This window comes from Ischnura elegans, chromosome 1 (assembly GCF_921293095.1).
Source record: "Ischnura elegans chromosome 1, ioIscEleg1.1, whole genome shotgun sequence".
Classification (NCBI taxonomy): domain Eukaryota; kingdom Metazoa; phylum Arthropoda; class Insecta; order Odonata; family Coenagrionidae; genus Ischnura; species Ischnura elegans.
In genome coordinates this window covers 19,097,251-19,112,745 of record NC_060246.1, presented here as the reverse complement: position 1 = coordinate 19,112,745, position 15,495 = coordinate 19,097,251, and the positions used below count along the sequence as shown (strand labels likewise).

At 41.6% G+C, this 15,495-nt stretch overlaps 1 protein-coding gene across 1 annotated transcript in view; it reads left to right on the top strand.

Moving 5' to 3' along the window:
• The window catches only part of LOC124156513 (zinc finger protein 1-like), a 591,423-nt gene that overhangs the window by 74,540 nt on the left and 501,388 nt on the right, over positions 1–15,495 (top strand). The window lies entirely within an intron of this gene.

Below are 15,495 nucleotides of genomic sequence, written 5' to 3'. Positions count from 1 at the left end.
CCATCCGTCACCACGCCCACCGCCACGCCCCGCCACGTCACTCTGTCAGTCAGTCACGTCGTCGTCGTCTCCAAGTAAGCGTGTCCCCGTGAGAGAGCGCCTCTCCCAATTCGAAGCGGTTGCGTTCAGTAATAATGAGCGTTTGCACGGAAGCCTCTCTGTCGTAAAAATGAACCCCACTGAATAACACGATGATTACTCTTTTTATAGTATTCTTATTCTAAGCACAGAATGAGACGAGTGACTTTGTACACAGTCACGCGCACTGGTGCAAAGTTTTATACACTTAGGAAGAATTTCGTCGTGAAAAAATATTTGGTTTGGCCAGGAAATATTTTCGGTGCTTATATTTTTATTCTATTAGAAATATCCTTTGTGGATATATTTTTGTTCCATTTAATATCAAACTATTTTAGTAAGCAGCAGCAGTGCCAATTAACGGGGGGAAATTATATAGAAACATGAAAGGGGGCGTAATACAATGGCTATTAAACATCAACAATGGAGAACCTCTGATGGAAAGAGAAGTACGATATTAACCTTGCTGACGAATGTGAATAATCCTAGATGGTAAAATTTTTACGTGACAAATGAAATAGATAGACGATGTGAGGGAGTGAATTGAGACGGGAGGATAGGCGATGTGAAGTTGAGTGCTAGGTTAGAGATATCCTAGGAAAAATAGGCGGATGGAATAAGGAATTCGAGAGGGTGGATCGGGTTGGTATCCTAAAGTTGAATTCAGGCAGTAAATGGTCGAGTTAGCGGTTAAAGAGTGAAATTTTGGCTTGTCCACCAAGTATCTCATTCATGTTTTAATCTATTTGAGCTTTGAAACAAAAAGACGAGTAGTTTCTATTTCTTCAAGGACTTCATACTTCTTGATCATTCGACGATGAAATGCCTGTCTTTGCGGAGAACCTTTTAACAGACATGGCGAGGAAAATTAACGACGTCACCGGTGCTTCCGTGCCGTTAGCATTTCACAACATCCCATAAATTTATGTCACAGCAAGTGAATGAAAATAGCTCCACTAAGTACCCTATTTCCGCAATTTCACTTTAGATATAGTAATTGGTTTATAGTTTTCCCCAGTTGGATGCTAACATTCCTATTGGTATGGGAATATTTGCATTTATTAGATTTCTCACATCAATCCTCTTCCTTGATTCCATATTTTTCACTCAAGCTGCAAAAATAGTTACTTACATGAAGTTTTTATCGTTCTATAAATTAAAAAGTAATGCACTTAGTGGCAACTGAGCTGTATATGATATTTTTCAGCGTTAAAATGGCATTTTCCGCTTTCAAACGACTCTAATCGTCTATGAATCGCAGTGCCTCAGAAAGTTAATGTATTATTTCCTTATGCAATTATATTTTCTTCAGTTCATTATAAATTGAAGCCATTACATTAACCGCTAGTTTTAGTTAAACCACTCACATTTTTTAGTCACTTTTTGTGGGAATTAAGGGGGAAGCGGTCGCACTTCCCCGTAATTTCTGGTAGAATTGGAGAGATAGTAATTTTTCAGATGGCCCTGAAATGAAAGTTTTAATTTCATGGATTAACAAACAATGTGTAAAGTTAATTAATTTATATCAGACACCCACTCATTTGCGCACATCGGACGTCAGACGCATTATCGCCGAGTGTTGTTGCTTGCCACCAAGGCGCCACGGAAGTAATTACCCCCCCCCCCTCCGAAACAACGACCTCAATCCGCCCCTGATCTCTCCAAAATGACTTAACGATGCTGCTCTTCCAGGTGTCAATTCCACCCCTCAATGTCCCTCTCCACACCCCGATACTCCTTCCAATCACTTCAAGTTGCTTTGCATCGAAATACCGTTGCACGGGAAAAATTGTTATAAGTTCATTTAATGTGTAAGTGGTTGCTGTATGAGTGGAATCCGCATTTTAATTTCATCATCATTCCCACCTTTTTACTTACTTTTACTTTTTAACCTTGAGCACTTCTCTAAAACCTTAACCTGGATCCCTTAATACCTTATGACTTTGACATACCAGCTCATTAGCATAAGTTACTTCCTCACAGAAATACACGTACAGGCTACCGCGCAAGTGGCTCCCGTATGAATATGGTTTAGGGGTGTTAGGGCGCCAGTCGTTGACAAGTAAAGAGAAAACTCTGTACCGAAGTTAATTTAAAATGTGTGTGATAAATATAATTACCTGCCCATCACATTAGGGTGCGTGGTGATTTCGCATCTCTCATGAAATATGTAGTAAATTAAGAACATTACCTACGTTTGTAATCTCCTAAGTAAATAACGTCTTATTCGCAGTTGTTGCTCTTTTTTACGGCTTTGAAATAAAAAGAAGCATATAAAAATTAAGACAGTGGTCATTCTACCACAGCAATGTGGTCATAGGCTGCCGCTTCTTCACAATGGGAAATTTTTAAGAAGACAACACTTTTCAGTCGGCATTCGCTCAGGGGACTCGGGAAATTAAGAAAACCTTTGCTGCGCCATCATCGTTCAACAGAAGATAATTTACGAAATATCAGCAGCAACAACATGATATTTAGGTTTTAAACTAAGAAGCAAGTAATGCAAGTAGTGAATGACAAGGTAGTGCATAGAATTATACTTAAATGTTTTACAGATTTATTTGCAATTTTCCAACTTTATAGAACGATTTAATGACGACTAGGTTTACTGCAGTGTATCATTTTGGAGCCTGAGTAATATTTCGAATTAAAACCTAAATAAATAGTCATTAAGTTTTTTAAGTGGAAAAATGCTTATTTTTTTGTATTGCCACATGATGGAAAACGTCTACCACGTCGAGCTTGGTATCTTAAATAATACTTAAATTGTTGGTAGGTACTTACAAAATGAATGGGCAAATAAATTAATAAAAAGTGAGTGCTCGTTTAACATTGCCCATTTCATTCGCGTATTTCGTAACATACTTATGTGGCGAGGGAAATTCTCCTCTCCTCTAATGCGGGTTACACCTACATACGCGGCCAGGAACTACATTCTGGAGCATTTAGGGCAATAGCAGGCGCTGGAGAAGTGGGGTTTTGTGTGCTGTTGTGTGTGGGCAGAAAGTTCTTATTCTCATTCCGGTGCCATTTGGAGTAACTGGGGGAGGAGGGGGCAACGTGGGTGTCCCCCCCACCCACCTTACAACCACCCCTGCATACAGATGAGAAGTGTGTGGGGGTGTGGAGAGCCTCCTCCTTAAGACGGCACGATTCGCGAAAGGAAGCAGCCCTCCTTATCTGCCATTCCCAATCAACACGCTATTTATATTTCGAGGCACGGGGACACTTTATCAGGGGGTTTATTATGCAAATCCCCCCTCCCTCTCCCTCGAAGACGACTCGAGAGCGCCCTCTCCCACTCCCCCCACAATTCCCCTTCCCACTCTTACCCTCCCGCGCAAATTGATCCATCGCCAACGGGTTGCCTCGACTCTCAACGAGACGCAACGTACTGCCTTGTTGTATCCCGTTCGAGTCGCCTCGACGTGTTGTCTCTCCTCCTCGCTGACGGCACAGAAAGAAGAACGGGGTAAGAGTTATATGGCGTCTCCTTCCTCGATTGCGAATGCTTTGGGTTAGTTAGGCACGGGTGATGAAACTACGGAGTGCAAAGCGGTACGCGAAGGAAGGATTATGACATTACCTCGGCATGACTTGTGGTAGAAAGACCTCAAAGGAGGAATTTATGTCTCCACGCAATATAAAGGGTAATGTCGAGGTCGGATCGAGGGAACGAATTGTCTTTTCTCTTAGACAAGAGAATTCGCACCACCTGGCTACTCAGCCGATGTTTTTTGATGACGGATTACTCGATCGTAACGATTTCATTTATTTTAAAAATATATAAAGTGGACACTTGTTGACACTTGCCTATAACTCAAATTTTATAACTTTGCGTTTTTATTATTTTCTCAGATGCAAGTTTTTAATTTGAGATACATACATTTTGAATATCGTATAGCCTGCTCACACAAAAATTTCCGGCTGAGAGCATAATCTCACGCAACTGATCTGTCGCCAAAAATAGACCGGTAGAGATAGACGTTCTCTTAAACATGTGGCGGCGCACGATAACATTGTAAATAAAATATGCCCCTATTAAATCAATAAAAATTTAATGAGTCGATGTGTTAGTATAAGATTTCGACTAACATGAAATTTTTTAGGAAATTATGTGCATAAATTGCGCTTATTTATTGAGCCGTTATTACGATCATTAATAGTATAATGGTAAAATACTATAGGCAAGTTTCCCCATACCCGAGAGATGATACCGAGCGGATTTGCTGAATATCTCCTTTTCAACGGCGATCGGTAGAGAGTGGAGGGTTAGAGGTCGTTTGTTGGTCACAGGTGGACGTGGAACGTGGAAGCAGGAACCTGGCCACTCTCCGTTTCAATTTTACTCCTCAAACACAACAACCACGAATATTACGGCAGAGGATTCCTTAATCAGGTGTCATATGTATGTTGTTGTTATCTAACGGAAATTAAAATGTGTTTCTAAAAGACTGAAAAGGTAATAAATAATATTACAATTTAAAAACGAAATTTTGTAAAAAACAACAAATACATACAAAAACAAACAATAAATACCAACTACTGCTAAGCTAAGTGCACGCGTCTAACAGGTACTGAATTGATGTCAAGTGGTAATTGAGATGGTTGAATATTCTCCCAAAGTTTTTCGTTTTTTATGAAGCAATTTGACTGTCACGCTCGCAGAAAATGCATTTTATTCTCGTTTGTTCGCGAGAAAAAAATTTATTTTTCATAGTAAAATAAGTTTTTATCATTTCCTTCTTTTCTTGTCTCGTCTTTTTTGAAAATAACTTTTTGTCACTTCCTCTTTTGTCTATTTCACTTTCTCTTCCACTTCCTTCTTTCTTTCGCTTGAATTTTTAAAAATTAAACTTTTTTTTCAATAAATTTTCATTGAACTTTTGTGTAAAAAAAATTGAATTTGTAATTTTCTATCTTTCGTCTTCCTTTTGATGATCGCATCGCCGCCATCTGATTTTGGTGGAAATTTTATAACTAATCTTCATGTTTAATTTTAAATTCTAAATAAATATCGAGATACATTTCCAATGATGGTAAAAGTCCTAGAATATTGCGTTGTCATCTGGTCCTGAGCTTTCCTAAAAATTTAGTTAACATTGGTCACCGTGTCTACATTTCGGTTCTTACATACGCTAATAATATCCAGGGGGCGGTCACTTTCGCTTCGAGGAGTCTCTCCATCGGAATATCTCCATCGTGATAAAAAAATAACAATAATCGTAGCCGATTCATCTTGCTGGCCGGCCAATGAAGGAGGGACTGTTCGAGGAGCGGACTCACTCGCTCTTCTATGAAAATAATAATATTCCTTCAAGATTTCCCGCTGGAATGTGCTCTGTCGCAGCGATGGATATACAGGGGTCGCCGAGGAAATTGAATGCGAAGCGGTGGGGGTGGACACATGGGGAGGGGGAAGGAGTTGATCTTATACGAATCGCCTGTAGCTCCCCCCCCCCTAATCCTCCCTCCCATTCCTCTCGCTTTCCTGCCTTGACCCCTGGTCACCCTCATCCCCCCCCCCCTCTCACACCACTCAAGAGCGCGCGAGATAGGGGCCAGATCAATCGCTCCCGCCCCTACAAGCACTCTTAAAGCCACCCCCCTCCCCCATCAACCTACTCCTGGAAGAAGACGAGGGCCGCAGAATCCCGAAACCCCGTGACAGGCGCCACACCCACCTGTGAGGAGACCTCTTTGTCAAATGGGAAGACGAGCGACGTGTTTCCTCACGTTTACATTCCGCCGATGGTTCATTCATCAATTAAAAGCACCAGTGTAAGAACTATGTAATAACAAAAGGTAAAGTTTCGATAAATATTTGTAAAAAATAATGGTTCTTACATTCAAGAAGTAGAACTTAAGTTTTAAACAATGCCAACTGAACTTATTGTTGAAAAAGGAAACAGTTCATCCTGGAAAAATGGAGGTCATTATCTGGTTCTTGCTCTCAGGTCTTGTTTAGATGACAATCCTAAGACTGTATTACAAACCAGGATAAGCCCATTTAAAGAAGAAAATCATTGATATGGATTAAATGGCTTCAGGTGTTCATCAATGTATGTCTAATAAAGTGTTATTTGATGTTCATGAGGATAAAATAAAATGGTTAACTTCCACACACTTTTTTATTAACAAACTACCGACCCGGTTTCCTGCACATCCTAGTCTATCGAAACCGGGTCGGTAGTTTGTTAATAAAAAAGTGTGTGGAAGTTAACCATTTTATTTTATCCTCATGAATATAAAACATTTCCACTATATATCGCCGGACACTGTGAATTATTTGATGTGTAAATAAATATACCCGGTATGGAGGAGAAGAAAATTGGGGGAAAGCTTGATCCCAATGAGTGGTAATGTTAGAGGTCTAGTTATGCGTCAAAATGACCTGTATCCGACCTTCTTAGTAAAAAAGCCATTTCCAAAATTCTAATGAGTTTTTATGCTACATTCTTTATATATTAGCTATTAGTTTAATCCCACCGAGTGTCGTCATCAGCTTACATCAGCTGGCATTTCAAGAGGCAATAGAGTGTAAAATGAAAAGGGAAGTGACCGAGAAGTCAGGAGAAGAAAGGTGGAACGTCATGAAAAGTGTATAAAGGAGAAACTACTTCGTTAATGCATAACTTGACTGAACGCCAAACCATTCTCCACTTATTCCTCATTTCTAGCTAAATCAATCATTATTAAAGTCATTACATTTCAAGGACCCATCGAGTATTTGAAAACTAAACTTTGAGTTCTCCCTCCGCATTAAAAATGCGTGGGAAATAATGGTAAGCAGTAGTCTACGGTGTGTTGGGAGCAGGTAAAGTAAAATAGTTCTCTTATTACCATATGATTCCTGCTGCTTGGACGCAGTTATTGTTGAAAACGAGTTTACGTAAGGTGAACCTATGCCACTCGACTTGATGTCGCTGGGACCAGTGTCCACTCACTCCACAAATGGTTCCTTCAAATATGCGGTCATGGATGTCCCGTGTCATCGGCGCCACCGGCAGTGGAGATGTTCCCGCCACGTGGCAGGTGGCGCCAGTGACGACGGCGGTGGCGCCGGGCCGACGCCGGCGCCTAATTGGCCCGCGGAGCGACGCCACGCGCGCGCGCGCAGTGCTGCCACGCGGGGCATGAGCGGCCGGCCGACGAACTCGGAGGGCCACGTCATGTCTTACGTAGATGCGCCCGTGAGCACTCCCGTGTATGTTGAGGGGGCTGGGGGAGGGGGGTTAATAGGGGGGTGGGGAGGGCGCGCATCTTGATGGGGATGTATGCGAGATAGTGGGCGTGGCAGAGGAGGAGGGGGAGGAGGTGGGGCAGTGGGAGGGGAAGTGGCGGTGGCCCTTTTATGGATTCGTTGTTATTGCGGGAGGAGAGGTGGGGGGAGGCGTCGTTAGGGTTTCCCCCACCCCTTCCCCACCTCACAACACATCCCGTCCCGTGGCCAGGGGTCGCGCACCCCCCCTGCTCCTCCGATGACCTCTGAGAGGCGAAATCTGGTGGCGCTTCTTGGCTGACGGAATTATCCATCGGAAATGTGCTGCGAGCTAGCGTCATCGGAAACAGCTGTGTGAGGTGATCTATTCGTTGTCAGGTTGTGATATTTCCTCCACGAATTACATAATAATTTTCTCAATGCATCATGGTAAATTACTGGAAAGATCTGATAAAAAGCATGAAACCCCAATTCCTGGTTATGACTGAACATTGCTCTCGTCATTAAGGAGAATAGATATGCGATTTTTACATTTCGGCCACCTTCTGACCTGAGATGTTTGAATGTTTTCTGATATTACATGCAATGCTCGGTATCTAAAATAATGTAAATGACGATTGTAAACTTTTAACAGTTTTCAGTTATTGCGGTGTACGATTTAATTGTTCAGCTTTTCAGCTTTATGTGGTGTAGGACTGTGAAATGAGATTAGGCATTGAAATAGGGAACGATATTCAACTCAAACAAATTATAATTCGGGTATTTAGATGTGAAGGTGATCATCATCAACCAGTGGTGTAGCAACGGGATGGGAGGTCCGGGGGGGTGGGGTGGGGGGGGGTTCCGGATCCCTCTCGAAATATAAGAACACAATTACTTTCCTTCATAAAAGAAAAAATATTGAAAAAAGGTCAATGTAAAAAAGATTTGACACGTGAATTTTTTTAGATTATGAAAAGTGTTAAAATTAGTTTAAAACCTTCTACGTAGTACTATGTTTTTAAGAAAAATTTCCCTCCTGGTTTTGGATCTCCCCTCCCCCGAAGGAAATTCCTGGCTACCCTATTCTCATCAACAGCTATCAATCCTTCGATTGGTTTAACGTTAGCCAAAGAGCTAACCAATCCTAACGATTGGTTAGCTCTCCTCTCATTTCTCCTTCATCAGCTAATTTTTTAACGCCTTCATAATTCTTCTGCTTTGCACATCACTTGCTCTATGAACCTTGGTCTACGTCTGCTGGCCCTCTCTTCCACCTGCGCTTCGAATAAATTACTAAAATTAAACAAAGATTTTCATCAGACCTTAGTGTCTGATGATGTGGACGATTAAATTGCACCGTCTTCTACCAATTGTTTTCGAATGACTCATCATCTCTCCGACTATTCTTAGAATTTCCGCACTATTCACACAACCTATCCATTTTATCTTCATCGTTGTTCTGTAACACCACATTTCGGAAGCTTCCAATCTTGATTTCTGCGCTGCTGTCATCGTAAATGCCTATTTCTATACAGAGGCATTCTCCAAGTATAAATCCTGATAAATTGTATTTTTAATTGAACACTTGTAATTTAGAATTGCTGAATATTCAGCTGTAATTTAGAGTTCTCTTTTCGAGGGCGCCAAACTATTTGTCCATTTCACCAACTACTTCCTTTTTTCTTCGTCAATTGCTGGTTATTCAACTACTTAAGAAGCAGAACTCCGTCAACTTCTCAAGATTATGGTCTCCTAATTTTCATTTGATCTTCGTCTCTTCCCTACTGTTGCAGACCTTTATTTTCTCATTCCTAGATATTCTTAAACATCCTGAACTAGCGTTGTGCCTTAATGGCAGAGGATGGGAGGGATCCTACTTATCTTATAATTCAGGTAGCCTGGTTATTTTGCCGTATTAACGAACGCTCGTAAGGAACATAAGAAAGCCAATATTTAGGTCCCCCAATAACCGTATGATCTCCTTAATTCTCTCAGAATGAAATTAAATAAATCGAAAATCAACCATTCTTTTAATTTGGCGTGACCCATTAAGAAGTAATAATAGCAGCCAATTTCTCCGAAAAAATTGCGTTTTTGGCATCAAAAAGTCATTAATTCTTACCTAGACCAGCGTTTTATTTAGTTTCTAGAAAATCGTATTCACACCTCATTGACGCCGATTAATAGAGATAATGTCAATAATGTAGATAATCAAAAGGCATATTTTCCGCTATTACATTAAAAATTAACGATACTGAGCCCAGCATAGAATGTTGAATATTTGAATTTTAACATACTGGTTATGAAGCGGGTGAGAAGGTCTTTGGTGCGTATACACTTTTAACACGATACCTTTTCATTGTACCGCTATTTTCGGAGAAGTTAAGAATTACAGATCTTTATTTCTCTGAGTATCCTATACACGATAGAATAAACAAGCTTATATACTATTAGGCTTAAGGGAATAAATTGAAAAAGAGTCCAACGATAATTAAAGTTTAAAAGGAAAATATCTGCGAAACCGATATTTCTATTACCTCAGCCAATTGTGAACGAGCAGAAGAACAGTTTCTAATCGCCGAGGGCCAGGCTAAGAGTGTTTTTAGACACTTATTCGAATTATCGTTTCTGATAAAAGACGTCAACATTTCTCGCCTTTGTTTCTCACGTTGGTATGCGTTCCCAAAATGTGCCGCCCGCTCCCATGATCGTTGTACCGATTTTCCACGAAGTCCCCCGTTCTTATAATTCCCTCTAATTTCTTCATCCTCTCCTCCAACCTCTAAGGTATAGAGGTCGGTGAATCCGAAGTTCGATTGCCATCTGTTTCAAATTAATAGGCCTGATTTTGCATACGTCATTATGGGTGCGCTATGAAAATTTCTTTAATAACGTTATTGCGCTGCAACTTTTTGTTTAATACCTTATAGTTGCATATTATAATTGTCATAATTCGCAAGCATCGCCACTGATGGTATATATAAGAGTTTTATGGGAATTTGTCCAATATATCGTAAAAGCTCGTCGTTTGAAGAAACAAGTCGATCGGAATATATTTTATTTTAAATTTTTCTGGTCATTTTGTTCCCCATGAAACAATTATGCGTTGATGCCTTAATAGAAAGAGAGCCGGCTCATATAATATGCCCTGTGAGCATATACAGGTAATTGCTTAAGTTTATCGAACTCTATCGCAAGAATACCGCTGGATGGGACGAAATTTTGCATTTTTTGTGTGGTAATAATCGCGTCAAATTCCGTGTTTGATTATACTAATGTCTTTCTTGCGAATATTTATCTTCAATGAATTTAAATGTGTCGAGCGGCACGATATGGGGCAGTGAGAAGCCAAGAGGTACCTACAAGTGTTTTTTTTTCAATACAAGAGTTATGTACAGAAATTAGGCAAAGAAAACAAACGAGATCAACTAGTTATTTAGAAGTGAATTTGCTTTTCCACTTGATGTCAGTACAAAACAGAGGCTCACTTGTATCCCTTGGCAACCAAGTTTTTGTTTATTTCCAGTATCAATTTCTGTATCCAACTCTATTTGGAAAAAAATCACTTGTACGCATTGGCTTCTCACCACCTTATTAAAATTGTACTTTGTTGCACCCTGCCATAAGAATACCGTTGGAAGTGGATTTCCCGCTTCTAGGCCATCTATATATGAGTAGGGGGGAGATATTGCGTCCGGCCTCCACGTCTCGGAGGCTGCAATCCTCCTCTCCACGTGTCCCTCTCACGCCACCACCCATTGGCGGCGCTGTCGTCGCGCCACCCGCGCCAATTAGCCGCAACCTCTGACCCGAGATTCTCATGTCATTGACCACGCTATCGGCAAATAGAACGTAAATGCGCGCATTCCTCTTACACATTTCCATTTCCAATGAAGCCTCGCAATCACTCCTCCGACTCTCAGAGACCTCTCGCATCGAAAGCCATCTTCTTCCGCATATCACGAGACCCATAGCCGTCGTGGTCTCCGCCTGTTTTCTCATGCGGCGGTTGCTCTCGGCCCACAATGCCCTTGGCAGCTCCAGTCTTTATCTGGTTCTTCCCAAGCCTTTCGATACATTAAAATTCCCCTCATTGTTTAATGTGTGATTAGATGTGTGTTTCAACCGATGTTTTCTTGCAAAAATCTTAATTTTATTTGCGTTTTACCTGTTGATACCTATCTATATCGTTTCTTCCATACTTTTTTGCAGAATTTTCAGCCCAACTCCCCTTCGTGTTGCGTGAGCTATCCATGGATAATATTCCTCTCTTAGTGCGCAAATTTTAATTCAAATATCAAAGTAATTGTTTTATTTCATCATAAAATTTTCCCTTTTTGTGAATATAACCTTATTCTTCTTAGTCTTAGTTCACCCAAAATATTATTTCCTACTCTAAGAGCCATACAAAGTATTGCATTTTTATTGCTCGACTACAGTACACGGAATGCCTGTTGCTGCTCAAAAACTTACATTGATTTTGTTGCTACCGATCCAATGAAATATTAGTATGATTGAATATTCTTTCATGAGCCCAATATTCCACGGTAATTATGTGAATGATTCGTAAATGGCATACGATCATGAGTGACTAGTAATGTAAACCCATCTATATGACGCATTCACCTTATAATATAAGGGGATTGGAAAGAGTATTCATATATTAATATTTATTTCGGCTATTGTTGAAATGTGGAGTGCAAACATCAGGTCTTTTCCTCACTCAGCTGGCCTCCTCAGCATCTGGATGAACTCTCTCCACCTGCCTACGCATGCCCTCTTTATCCAGTGCATCGGCGGGTCACACGGACGCATCAGCTTCAATATGAACATCTTTCTTCGGCACGAGAGTGTAGGCGATGACGGTTCCAACGCGTGTCCTCATTACGTGACCTATTACATGTTCAGTGAACGTCTTGCTTACAACTGGGAGTCGACATTTTTCCCGATTTACCGCCTGTACACAGGCTTGTTCCATCAGTCATAATTGCACATAGATATTGTGCAGTTATATTCAGTCACAGCGCTCCCATTCCAGTATACGCATGCGGCAACTTTTTTAAATTCATTTTTTAAGTCAATTTGTTTACCTCTCTCCTTTGACCCCCTTCCTTCTAGTTTCCTTCTTTAACATTTTTGAAAAATATTTATGGTCCGTCCAAAATTCTAACGTTTTTGCCAACCTCTGGTGATTTTTGCTTCAGTTTATCCCTCCGTTACATGCCTCACGCAATTATTGTCTCACATGCAATGGCCGATCCGCCTTTGAGCCCTCCTCTGGCCTATTGAATTCCACAGTTTCCTCTCTTCCGCCATTCTTCAATGATCGACGCCACAATCAGGTCTCGAAAGCTTGTACTCTTTTTATTCAGCTTTTCCAGTGGCCCATATTTCGTATGCGTGGAGTGCCGCCTCCCTTACGAACTATTTCACATGATGTGGTCAAAATTATTCAGAGATACTAAACCGTAGGTAGCAGCGGAGGTCGAGGGATGATAACCTACTGCTGTTACGTGTCAAGAGATACCTTTTCAAGTGTACTCCCTGAAAACAAGCCCCCCTTCCCTTCAGGCAGGCATTCAATAATTTTTTCAAAAGACCGTTGACATGCTTTAGATACCAGTCTACGAGCTCCAATCGAGTCTCCGGAAACACTCTTACCTTAACCATGATTAAAACACAAATGGTAATTTTCACACTATTTAATGTAACACTTAACGACCGTAGGTAATACCTTATCATTTTCAAGGGTACACCTTGAAAATGACACAAAGTGTCGAAACCATGGTCGGTCGTTAAGCGTTAAATTAAATAGAGTGGAAATTACCATTTGTGTTTTAATCATGGATATAGCATTATTCCACAAAATTAAGCCTGAAACGATTTTATACACTCTTACCTTAATGTTTTGACCGAAGAAGCCGACAATTCGTGAAAAAAGTTTGTTTTTAATATAAATATTCTTTGAAACTCAACTTTTTTGGGCATTCATTTACGACTAGTTCCACTACGCGATTATTGTTTTGACCGGATCGTGTTGACAGAAATTAAATTATCTGTTACTCCATGGCTTAATAAATATGAAATTATTTAAAAGACACATTTTTATCATCTTCACCCTCACCTTTCCTCACACCCTCCGTGTTCTGCGGGTGTGTCACGCGCTATCCACTCGCTATAGTTGTTATTCGTTGTATTGATTGGCTCTTCTTCTGATGTCAAATTCTTATGATAATCTTGAGACTTACAAATACACTTCCAGATTTTAAATGTGAAATGTTTGTTTGTTAAAAAAGGGTTCGACCCGCTTGTTGATAAAAATGAAGTATAACTGTTGGTATTTTAAATCAGGAAAAGCGACCTGGACGTATAAAGATATGTTACATAAATCAAATAGTATTTTCTTTGCCGTACGGAGCACGTATAGGTCCACTTTCCAGTCTCAAACGTGCGACTGGTATTTAATATTTCGAAGTCTGCCGCGTGAACGGCGATGAAAAAAACATGAAAGGCAATGACAAAAAATTCCTCTGGACCAAGAGTAAAATCTCGCACCTTTGGCATTCCGGCGTGGCATCCAGTTTGGGCACCAACATCTAGTATCATGAGCCTCGGTACATTTGCCATGGGAAACCTGGATAGCCTGGTGGTCTACGGAATGGCCTGGAAAGCCAGAGGTGCGCGGTTCTAATCCCAGTCCAAAGGAAATTTTTCTCATGGCAATTCATGTATATAAGGGAATGGTAATTTGGTGAATGATCAATTATTAGAATTGGCAGTGAGAAGTACCCATCTGCCATTTACCCCCCCGGGCGTCACTTCTCCTCAGTCCCTTGGATAAGCGCGTGCGACTTGTTTCACGAGCGGACCACCAATTATTATTACGAGCGACGATGAGGACGTGTTTGGGGAGAGAGCCGCTGTGTGGCGCGCGGGACGCACCTTTCTCTCTCCTCTCCGTGGAGGAACAGCCGCCGCCCACCGTAGCGCCCCCACCCTTCCTTCCACCACTCCCCTCCCCTTGCTGGCGCTTATTCCCCGTTGTGTGTGTCGGCGAGGGGCCGTCAAAAATCACGATGAAGACGTTATGACGTAACACTTTCCTCGGTGGCGGGCCCCGCCTCCCTCAGCCATCGACCCAGCGCGGGCGGGCGGGCCGCACCCCAACGGAGCACAGGGAGTGGGAGGGGGGTGCCCCCTTTTCCCGGCCGCACTCACAAACACTCTGACACGGAGGAGGGAATCCATTTCAGCACATTTTTCTTCGATCCACCCCAGGTGGATCCACCCCATCCCTCCCCTTCTTCCCCCACCCCCCAATCGCCTCGCGGAGGGGAAGGGGGCGCGAACGGACACCTGGGATGGGCCGATAAGAACCCTCACCCTCCCCCCACCACCGCGAAATCCTCCTTGGGATGTAACGGCCCGAACCGCGTTTCGTACAGTGGCCAACGAAAGGTGGGTATAATAAAAAAAGGTTGGCTGGGAAGGCGAGTAGCTAAAATTTTGTTTCTGTGGGGTCTCAGTGTGTAATCCATGTTAGCACCCCTTTATCAAATATCGAAAGTGTACAAATTCAATTGGCGAATTGACCATTCATTGATATTTTGTGCAAAATTGTAAAAATATTTATTTATAACAAAAAAATGTTCCCCTGGTTTCCAGTTAAGGCCATACAGATGGCAAAAAAATGAGGGCAAATTAAACGGAGGGGATAGCTGTTCCCTTGCCAAAGGCAGACTACACCTATAGGTATTTTCATGCGAACTGAACCGACGATATGATATATGTAAGGCGGTAGAAAAAGGACGCATCTGCCACTCAAATGAGCTGAAGAAACCGTGTGTAACCCCGGCGAAACTGTCGTCCCAAGATTTGTATCTTCAAAGAATGTTTGTACACAAAAGATCATCCACTAACTTACGCTGTCTTTAGTCGGTCGTTCGCGATATTTTTGGGAAATCTGGATAATTTTCAGGTGGTGCTCAAGCCCCTTATGCACCTTTCCAGGCACCTCACCGGTAAATATATAAGGGGGAGAATAGGCACTAGAAGTTATATGGTGCTTGACCTATTGTGAACCAACCTCATCCACTGTCACGCAAAAGGTAACACTTTAGAACCATATTATATTTCCAAATGTGACAGAAATGATGAAATGGGTTCGCTGTCGAAAAGTTAGACACAGTAATTATTTTTTTAAGTATTATAAA